At 34.2% G+C, this 12,059-nt stretch overlaps 1 long non-coding RNA gene across 1 annotated transcript; it reads left to right on the top strand.

Annotated features, from left to right (window-relative positions):
- Nucleotides 1-8,430: 8,430 nt before the first annotated feature.
- On the top strand, nt 8,431-9,452 carry LOC123660632. Its single transcript, XR_006744229.1, has 2 exons — nt 8,431-8,486; nt 8,733-9,452. It is a non-coding gene; the product is annotated as an uncharacterized LOC123660632 (long non-coding RNA).
- Nucleotides 9,453-12,059: the final 2,607 nt, after the last annotated feature.

The following is a 12,059-nucleotide window of genomic DNA, read 5'->3' as shown; positions in this document are numbered from 1 at the left end:
TGAGTACCTACTTGATTCTTGTAACAATATTATTTGTCAAGTAAATTTTTAAATAACGTTATATGTTGATAGTGAAAGTTTTAAAGTGCATTTTAGTGCGTTTAAAATAAAAGCTTTTTTTATGTTTATTTATTTAATTTATTAACTTTGTGCTCAATTGTGTACAAGACCTATATTTATTATATGTCACTAGAATGATAATATTTTCACTAATTTTTTAAAGCAAATATAATAAAAGCTGTAAAAATGGGTATATATGGTAATAGATATTGTTAAAATTGAATTACCTAATTGCGTATATTTTTTTTAATAATTGGTATTTTTTTTTTGTTTTTCGTGTAATGATAACAGGGTTTAAAGGAATTGCAACAAATTATTATATTCTACAAAGATCAGACGTTAAGTAACAGACATTTAATGACTTTGCCTTGGACTCTCTAAACTACGCACATTAAAAGTATGCGTCAATCAATTCACGGCTCCTGTATAATTTTAAAATGAATCAGCGATGAAATATGTTCAAGAAATTCATTTGTCTATTAAATAATTCACAACTTGTTATCGAAGTATTACGGCGCTTGTTATCGAAGTATCAATTTTAATGAACGACTTAATATTGTCTTCGATGCTGTACGTACTTAGACTACGTAAGTTCTTTATATGTATTTTATTTATTTAACTGAGGTAGGGCACAGCAGGAATTTCCTGCTCAAAATATGGAGCAGCCCGACTGGGGTAGTACCTCAACCTTACAGAAGATCACAGCAAAATAATACTGTTTTCAAGCAGTATTGTGTTCCTGTTGGATTGGGATTGGGGATTGGGTCGATAACGCGCTTGCGATGCTTCTGGTGTTGCAGGTGTCTATAAGCTACGGTAATCGCTTACCATCAGGTGAGCCGTACGCTTGTTTGCTGACCTAGTGACATAAAAAAAAATGTATATCATGACTTCTTCATATATATAGGTAATTAATTTTACAGATATGCGCATGATGGAGCATAATTTCGTCTTATCGCCTTATAAAATTATAAACACAATTGTTTGCTCACAAACGAAGACAAGCTCAATTCGATTAAATATATCGAAAAGTAATACAACGTAGGTATTTGATAAAACTGTCAAGTAAAAACGTATTATTAGGTATAGCTCAAAATATACTCGTCAGATCGAAGATCAAACAATGGTAAAATAATTAGAACCTGCTTTCGAAAGAAAAGAAAAAAAGAATAGGACTAACTGAGGTAGGGCACAGCAGGAATTTCCTGCTCAAAATATGGAGCAGCCCGACTGGGGTAGTACCTCGACCTTACAGAAGATCACAGCAAAATAATACTGTTTTCAAGCAGTATTGTGTTCCTGTTGGTGAGTAAGGTGATCAGAGCTCCTGGGAGGATTGGGGATTGGGACGGCAACGCGCTTGCGATGCTTCTGGTGTTGCAGGTGTCTATAAGCTACGGTAATCGTTTACCATCAGGTGAACCGTACGCTTGTTTGCCGACCTAGTAACATAAAAAAAGGACACTATATTAACATGCTACTACGTTACAGCAGATTAATACATGTACATGTCACAATTTCTTCCAAAACATACAGATATTCTTAAAACATAATGTTAAGAAATAAGTATATACTTAAAAATAATGAGATGAAACTCTCGCTGATGCCATTATGTTCAATCAGACGTCACTGTGGGTTAGGTATGACGTGGAACGGCTTAACCTTGAATGATTTTGATCACTGTTCTACCAATGTTGTGCCTTGGTGCAGTTCTAAGAATTGGTTTAGTATCGTGTAATGTCGTGAAGTGAAAGGATTCAGCCTATTAATGTTTAGTTGGAATGTCGGTCCAGATGAATGTCATAATAGTCCATTGTAAAAATTAAGAATAAAATCTATTTGATATTCATCTAGACCACAAATTACTATTATTCACACATCAATCGTATGTCTCAAGTAAATTTAATGCAGTACCTATTCGATTTATTACAAACTTAATTATATATGTGTCGTTCAAGATAAAAAAATACAGTTGAATAGAGAATCACCTTTTTTAAATTCAGATATTTAAAAAAAACATTACATTTTATTGTGTATTAGGTTATTTATTATGCTTATCAAATATTTTGTGTATTGCCTAACGTTTTTTGTTTGTTATTTAAGTGTTATAAACTTGAACACTAATCCTAAATATCACGGCAAAATGATGCGAAACTCGACCAAATATGGCGACCTCATTCTATCAAGAGATAAAATTAATGACTATAGTAAAGTTACGAAATTGTGTGATTTATATTAAATACATACAAACAATTCCTTCAGATAAAAATACGTGTTATATTGTCGATGTGTATTTATAGTACGCATTTGTTCCTTAACAAGTTATTTACGCACTATCATTAATGGTTTTATATAAAAATATCTAAGTAGATTTCATTTGATAAATAAACTATAGGAAATGTTATCAATTGTTTATTTAATAAATCAAATATTAACGAAGTTTTAAGAACAAAACCAAAAAATCCACCGCCAAGTATAAAAGTCTGTAACAATCGTCATAATAGAAATGTTGATAATGCCAATCGACGTACTTTTATTATTTTATAATAATATATTTATTTATAATAATAAATTATAAAACCTTATACATAAATTTAAATCTTTAATTATTACATTTCCTTGTAGCACATTATTAAGGCAACAGACTTTAATATAGTGACATGAGAAGAGCTATACGAGTAGATATAATATACATAGCTCAAAAGCTGTCATTAAAACCTTTTAAGTCTACAAAAATGAGATTGAGACTCATTAAAAGAATTATTTAAAGTCTAAAGGTCAGTGCACTTACTTGACCGTTAACATTGTTGCGAAGGTATATTAAACGAGTGTAAAAAGTAGGTAATATATCCGCTAATCCGCAGAGAAGCAGCGTAGTGGAGTAAGCGACCAATCTCCTACACAGAGAGCTTTCAGTCCTTTCAATCACAGTTAAGTATATAAAGGGCTAGAAGCTTAAAATGACAGTAAACTATGAATATTGTTTTATTAGTTTAAAATCTTTTGCTTATATAATTGTAACGCCGGTATTTTATGTAGATAAAATAAAACGTACTGACAATTAACTTGATTTATTTCTTAGTTAAATTTACAATTTTAATTCTAAGTACGAAATTATTTCTTGTCCGATCAGCGCGCTCTCGCCAAAAAAAAGAATGAACAGCTACTCGACTCTCCTCTCCTCACCACACCTCGCCTCTCCTCTCCACCCCTCACCGCCTCTCCTCCGTCTCACTCCTCTCCGCCCAACGTCACATAATGTTGCCCGTTACAGTCGGCCATCCTGAAACAATTGCACCGCAATTGGTGCACCATTCACAGATTTTAACTTTCTAATAAATCAATCAAGTCATCCCTAGTAACGACATCATCATCGCTGCTAGTCTCGCTACAGTCTGGGGCACTTCGATAAGTACGTAGAGAATCTGCGGCTACTACACCGGAGAACTTTTTGTAACCACGCATCCCCTTTACACTTCTAATCTCATATCGCCCGTTATTTAATACCTTTTGAACAATATAAGGCCCAGAGTAAAGGACTTGTAATTTACTATTTACGTTTTTAACTTCGCCACCTGATGGAGCTTGCTTCCAAAGAACTAAGTCCCCCTTTTTAAACGTATTCTCAGGTTTGTGGCGCTTATCATAATTTCTTTTCATTATTTCAGCTCGTCGCTCTAATCGCTTTGATGCATTTTTACGTTTTATTTCTACTGGTGTAGAGTCTACATTACAAGTTAAATTCGGCATTAATCTACCCCTATGGCTAAACATAATTTCGTAAGGATGATAACCTAGACTTTCATTAATGGTATTATTAATACCCCAAACCGTCTCTGGTACGCATTCAGTCCACATATTAGGATCAACATTGCGGGTACGTAAAGCATCTAATAAAGTACGATTGTAACGCTCAACTTGTCCGTTAGCTCGCGGGCAGGCTATGGCGTTCAATGTGTGACGGAATTGATATTTAATAGAGAATTCCTTAAAAACTCTACTAGTAAAGGCTAAATTCCTGTCAGTTATTACTTTATTAGGATAACCAAATAAACCGAAGACGTCCTTAAGAACAGTGACAGTTTCCACAGAATTTATTGTTCTAGTTGGACGCGCTATCAAAAATTTCGAAAAGGAATCGACAAGCATTAAAATATATTGATGACCCTTCCGTGTTTTACTAAATGGGCCTAGATGGTCAATATGAACTACTTCCATAGGAACATTAGGCTTGGCAATAGGATGCAATTCGCCACTCGGTTTTCCGTAAGGTCCTTTCGCATAAGCGCACTCTAAGCAACTATTCACATACTTTTTTATAAAACGAGTCATTCTCGGAAACCAATAATCTGATTTAATTAGTTCTTCGCATCTTTTAATACCTACGTGGCCTATTTGATCGTGAAATTTTTGCATGAATTTCCATCTAGCAAATGACGGCACTACTAATCTATCACCATACAAGGTTATCCTATATAATCTATCATTTTTAATCTTATAATTGTTTTTAACATCATTACAAGCATTTCCTTCTAATAACTGTTTTACGATGTTTTGTAACTTTTCATCTTGCATTTGTACCGTCAAGTACCAGTCATCACTGGATATCATATTTACATTAATACTACGATCTAATGATTGAAACGTATCAATAACTATTGGAGCTGCTATATCGGTTGATGGGTTACGACTCAGAGCGTCAACGTGTTTCATACGGTCTCCAGGTCTATACTCAATCTCAATATCGAACTCCTGAATCGTAAGCCACCAGCGAGCTATGCGAGGCATTAAATCTTTTTTTAAAAGAGTATATCTAACGGCGGAGCAATCCGTGACTACTTTAACCGAATGTCCCAGTATATACACTCGAAAATGTTTTAATGAGTCTACAACAGCTAATGTTTCTAGTTCGTAACTGTGATACATTGATTCTTCACGTGAAGTTACTCTACTGAAATAAAATACTGGTTTCAATTCGCGTTCATTTTGTGACTGAAATAATATACCCGCAATACCGATTTTACTCGCGTCTGTATGAATTTCACAAGGTAACAATGGATCATATAGAGCAAGCACTGGTCGAGAACATAATTTTTGTTTTATTTCGTTAAAACTACAATCTTGTTTATCACCCCATGACCATTCCGAAGACTTTTTTGTCAAGTCGGTTAATGGTTTTACTACAAGGGCAAATTTATTTATGTACTTTCTAAAATAACTACATAAACCTATGAATTGACGCAATTGATGTAAATTACTAGGCTTAGGAAAATTAAATACTGCGTTAATTTTTTGAGTACCCGCCCTAATACCATTCGAACTAATTTCGTGGCCAAGAAAAGAAACACTAGACTTAAGAAACGAACATTTCTTTAAATTTAATTTTAAATCGGCCTTCTTTAATTGAATAAAAACTTTTTCGAGTAATTTCAAACCATCAGAGATACAAGAAGTCGATAATAACATGTCATCCATAAATGTAACGATGTCATTACTACCCACAAGTTTTACTAGTTTTTGAATAACACGCATGAATACCGATGGTGCATTGGCCAGTCCAAACGGTACCCTCAAGTATTCGTACAGACCATCTGGTGTAATAAAAGCTGTCTTATTTACAGAGTTAGGATGAATTTTAACATGATGATAGCCCGAAAATAGATCTAAGCTCGTAAAACAACTTTTACCCGACAACTTAGCTAACTGGTCGTCAATGTGGGGCATAGGAAAACGATCTTTGATTGTAATGGCATTTAAATCCCTATAATCCACACATAGTCTATAGTCACCATTTTTCTTACGCACAAGTATAATCGGAGATGCATACTCTGAATTGGATTCCTTTATAATTCCTCCACTCATTAAATCATCGACTAATTTCCTCACTATTTGTCTCTCTGAATGCGCTAATCTATAGGGTTTTCGAACTACAGGTTTATTTGTATTTAGTTCAATATTCATTTCACCTAAATTAGTGCAACCTATTTCCCTGTTCGTACTAGCAAAACAAATTCTATATGATTTTAAAAGTTTAATCAATTCACAATTGTAAAATTCTCCTATGTTTCCTACATCTAATTTCTCTAACTCTTTATCAAAATTGTTTCGTAACTCATCTCTCCTCAATTCTAAATTATTTGCACTCACCTCAAAGTCTGATGTACACTTCTCAGCTCTGGTAACCGTCATGCCCTTCCTCCAAGTAATAGCATCTGATCCTATGTTTTAGACCCTGACGTAGCCCTGAGTTCTTGTGGCAGCCCTCGCACAATACAAGATACGGCAGCTTGATCGCTCAGTTGGCATCTATAACACATTGCTAATTTCTCTTGAAAATACTTAGTCATAGATTCTGATGAAAGTTTCTTTCTATTCATAAGTTCATCTAACAGTGAAGCATAATCATGATGACGTGGAAAAGCTCGTATGATCATAGCTTTCCATTCCTCCCAAGAATGATCATAAGAATCTAATCTGTTAAACCACTGCCTTGCCTGGCCTTGTAATTTTGATTGTAAAATAAATGATTTTGTTTCATCGTTCCAATTGTAAATTATGCCTAATTGTTCAATTTTATTAATCCAGCTTTTTATATTTAAATCACGACTATCCGGATCATAATCAGGAACTAACTTCTCAGTATTTTGTAACCGAGGGTATCTAGATTTTAACGTTTCACCATCATTGTTCAAACATTCTTTAACTATTTTATCTACCCTCATTTTTATCAAATTTTTTATAGAAGCAGAATGAGTTTTACTATTAAAGTTATTGATATTGGATTCGCTTACGTGCCAGTCCCGGTTCCTTTTTGCTCGTACAGCTTGACCTGGATGTTCATTGGTTCTCTTCATTTTGGGTTGATCCCGCTTCTGATTTGTAACGCCGGTATTTTATGTAGATAAAATAAAACGTACTGACAATTAACTTGATTTATTTCTTAGTTAAATTTACAATTTTAATTCTAAGTACGAAATTATTTCTTGTCCGATCAGCGCGCTCTCGCCAAAAAAAAGAATGAACAGCTACTCGACTCTCCTCTCCTCACCACACCTCGCCTCTCCTCTCCACCCCTCACCGCCTCTCCTCCGTCTCACTCCTCTCCGCCCAACGTCACATAATGTTGCCCGTTACATAATATTTTTGTCATTATGAAATGCAGACTTTTTTTTATAAATGTGTGACTAATATATGTAAATATCGTGACACAGTATTGTCCTGAATTTATCTAGATTTTATTAATGAATAGCGAGAATTTCAAGGCAGGTAATATAACCTGCCTTGAAATCCCGCAATATTTAAATACATTTAATCCTTTTATTTAAAAATTATGTATTTTATTTAGAACTGCGTTATAATTAAAAGTTAAACTAGTTCTTTTTTAAGTGATTACCGTAACTTTTATAGACTTCTTCAACACCAATGGCATCGAAAGCGCGTTGCCGAACCTATTCCCAAGTCCCCCCGGGGAACTGGTTACCTTGCTCATCAATTGGAAGACAACACTGATTGAAAACGGTATTAATTAGTGGTGATCTTCTGTAAGGTCTAGGTACTACCCCAGTCTTTCTGCTCAATATTTTGAGCAGGACATTTCCTGCTGTGCCCTACCTGAATTAAAGTTTAATTCGTTTAATCAATAAATTCAGTTACAGAAACTGGTAACAATTAAACCGCTAACCAGTTGATCACAATTAAGCCGCTACCGGATCAAAACCAATCGTGTTGATACTAATATCAGATTATACTTATATATTCATAGCAGGCGGAACACTTGCTGACCGCTGCATTAAGAACACAGAAAATAGTGGAAATGATACAAACATCAAAGCTTTTGTATTTCAAACACTAGTAATCCATTAAAATGTTTGTTTTAACGTGCTTAGAAATATAAATATACTAAATATAGATTTCTAATACCAATAAGACCACCTTAGCACCCTGATTTGTTTTGTGCTTTATTTTTTTATTTCCTGTAATGGAAGTCATTGCTATAAACTTTTTAGCTATCTATTTACGAATTATCGGTTTATGATAACAATTTAAAAAATAGACCAACACACACTATTTATATGAACATTTAAATAGTAACCGGTAAAACTAATAAAAATACTAAGTATTTTTATTGGATTCAGTTGCCTACTTTTTGATTTTGTGTTGGGTTGATGTGTGCTTGCATCTCTCTCTCTCTCTTGTAACGTATATTTTTTTTAATAATATTATTCTTCATTTATTTACGTAATTATTATTCTTCATTGCTAGGCGTTTCGCTATTGGTGTATTTCGTGTGACGTAGGGCTGCGTAATCAACCATTGGTGGGGTTCGCGGTGTAGATTAGGCTCAAACTTTATAAACCTTCGTTCCAACGTTCCTTCCTTTTCCTTTGTCTTCAGCCTCGGTCAGGTTCAGGGTGCGACTTTGTTGGGTGAGTTGTTGTAATATTAAACACTTTTATTTAATTTTAATTACTAACTTACTTTTGTTTTAATTGCGAGTATGTGTGTAGATTGTGTTTTAGATTAAATTTATTTGCTCTAAAATTTATTATTTTATTAAATTAAATTATTGTAAAATATTAGGATGTGCTTATCTTTGTGGGCCATTTCCGTGTCAACTCAGAGATATTGGGGGTTGACTACGGACGGGCTCACTTTCTGGTGTGACCTTCCAGGGTCCTTGGCGTGGTGGACACGTGCGGTGCCGTTGTTGCGGGTGATATCACGTGGCAGAATTTGTGGGCTGGCTGCTAGGACCCCAACATCTACGATAAAGAACTACTCCACCTTTTCGATCCTTCTTGTGGCTCGTGCTGTGCTTGAGCACGGATCAGCAATCGGGATTCTTCCCTCTGGTCGAGCAAAAAATTTTTTTAACCCTGGCTGATATCGTGATGAAGATGGTGTCGTGGAGTTTGGACAACTGAACTCAAGAGACTGGCGGGTGATTATCCAGGGAGTTTCTGCGGAGCCACGTGTCACGGAGACCAGCTATGATAAGTGTCCACAGTTAACTTCCACCCACGTGTCAGAAATAATTCGAACCCGCAATGTAGTTTAAATTGATATTATTAGATAAATCATAAATTTATTTCGGTTCATAGTGTAGATTTAAAATAATTTCGGGTTGTGTTAAACTCGTTCGTTTAATCCATAAAAGGAAGATAAAGTTGTTTGTTCATTCAAATTGTATTAAGCTTAAAATTGTGTTTCCTTATATTAAATTACTTTCTACATTAGTCTAATTTAATTTTGTTCAAATTGATCCAATTTGATCGCTAGCTTTTTTTTTAAATATATATTTAACTCTTTGTGATTTAGTTCGTCGCGTTAAGAAATAATTAATATTCTCTTATTCTATGCCCTTTTAATTTAATTACATTTACATTTATTTATTACGTGTTTTTTTAACGACACTTGCTAGGTTCGTCTCACCCGATCAAACTTTTCGTAACGCTCTCAAGTCAAGCTTGCGTAAAGAAGTTTTGCTTCAATAAATATTTCGTATTATAAGTAGGAATGTACATAGATCAAAATTTTAATTCTAAAACTATGCATACTCAAAAGCATAGTAAATTAGTAACCAAGAATAAAATGAATTTTAATAAAGTTATTTTATCTGACAATAAATTTAAATAATTTACTATGGTCATAAATTATAGTCTGTTTGTGTTATGAAAATAATAAGTTGTCAGTGAAACGTACGGTTAAACATATTTTCATAGTTTAGTAAAATTCAAAACAATTTAATTTTAAAGGTCAGTTTTGAAGAGAAGTCGTTTTATTGCCAAATTTAAATTCAATTTCAATAAATATAAGCATACTGTAACAAACATGATTAAAATAACATGACATTGTTAAGTAACGCGTTCGCCACTAGATGGCGCTGACTTCAGTTACATCACGCTATCAAAGATATACGGAAGAATGAATATATCTTATTGACTACCAATTTTAAAAAATGAGAATATGTACTTCTAGCGTTAAACTAGCCTCCAACGGTAAACTATTCTCTAGCGCTTTTTTCGTATATGTTCTTCATTGAGTGTTCTTACTGTGCCTTTTGACCGATTGCTCTCAGAAAGTCTCAGGTTCAGTATGAATTTGTATTCACCTCACGAGAATAAACATTATTCTACGCAAAGTCGTCTCTTTTTTATTGCCTTCCTCCCTGTCCGTTTGTCATGTCTTCGTGTCGCCACATTCTCATCGTATCGTGGTACCCGTGTCTCTCCGTGTCTTCGGGTCGTCGTGCCGCAACTGTATCATAACATAATTATTCATTTATTTTATAACAAACAATGATTTATTTATTATATTATATACTTATTTACTTATTAGAAGTAACTTAAACGTACATAGATGATTTAATAGAACACCATTATCCATTGTTAAACATTACCATATGCTGTCAATATTTCAGAATAATTAATTTTGTAAGATTTCTTACAATTTATATAATCATCGATAAATAGGCAGTCGTTCCTTGAAAAGGTCATTTAACTAAAACACCTCACATGACTTCCAGTAGGATTTTCTCCTGTGTCAGGGCTCTGAAAACACAAACGCCCAACAACGACAAATATTTAAATGACCAAAACATATGTCTATCGCGAGCGGGGATGAAATCCGCGACTTTGACCGCTGTGCCAACGAGTCGCCATTATATAAAAATCTCTGAGAATAAAAATGCCTTATTCAGCAATAATGTTGTCGGTATGAACTGGACTTGAAGACTTACGAAGCTACTTTATATAGCACATATATAGCATACTATTTTCTTATTAGAAATCTAATGGACTATAATTTTTTTTTGCTATATGGTTACGGCATATTAACGATACGATATACGATAACGATTAAGATATATTAACAATTGCGTCGCAATATATTATGTATATTCACCAGAATATTTACAGTTTTCAAATAAATAGTAGTAATCGCATTGTAAACATGAGAAGGAATAACAAAATTGTAACTCCAAGTTTCCGACTGCGCAAAGTAAACGTCTCCATTCTGGGTTATGGTATTCGCATTTATAATAAAGTCCACAAACACTAACAAACAACACTAACAACAATAACAAACAATTTTGGAATTGTTTTAGTATAAATTTAAAGTTTATATTTAAAAAAAAATAGATTCGCGCGTATTATTCGGTGCAGGATTACATAGTTGATAAAGATGCGTGAACTTAGTGGCGCTGTATTTCATATATTATTTTTCAAAATAATAATCATTTTTAAAGTTTTAATTTGTAAAATGACGATTGGAAAGTGCTCATGGGGCCTATTTGAATAAAGTTGTTTTTGATTTTGAATTTGAATATAGCTACCCCCTCTCTTTCTGTGAGTGTCGTAAGAGGCGACTAAAAGATAACACAGTTCCACCTCCACCTTGGAACTTAAAAAGCCGACCGATGGCGGGATAAGCATCCAACTGTTGCTAGCTTTGAAATACACAGGCCAAAGACGGGCAGCAGCATCTTCGGTGCGACAAAGCCAGCCCTGCGGTCACCAACCCGCCTGCCCAGCGCGGTGACTATGGGCAAAACACATAAGTTCACGACATTTTTGGCGCGAATTTATGTAGGCCTATGTCCAGCAGTGGACTGCGATAGGCTGAAATGAAAATGATGATGATGATAATAATTTTATTTTTATGTAGGTATCTGTTTTTTCTGTAATACTACAAGCATTGCAAACACATTATCGGTTATTTTACTATTAACAGAATAACAACACTGCTTGAGTGCAACGTTACTAAGAGGTATTCTATACGGTTGAGGTACGTCCCCAGTCGAGTTGTTCTAGATTTTTGAGCAAGATAAATTACATGCATGAAAAATTACAGTCAAATAAAAAACGACTTGTTCGTCAATGATGCACCATTTCCATTATCTTCTATATCCGAGGCCTCACGCATAATACCCATTGTTGTGGACTCAAACGAGTTATGTAATCACAATCGTATTGTCTATTAATTAAACAAACCTATTACCG

Source organism: Melitaea cinxia, chromosome 15 (assembly GCF_905220565.1).
Source record: "Melitaea cinxia chromosome 15, ilMelCinx1.1, whole genome shotgun sequence".
NCBI lineage: Eukaryota > Metazoa > Arthropoda > Insecta > Lepidoptera > Nymphalidae > Melitaea > Melitaea cinxia.
This window is presented reverse-complemented; position numbering and strand designations above follow the sequence as displayed.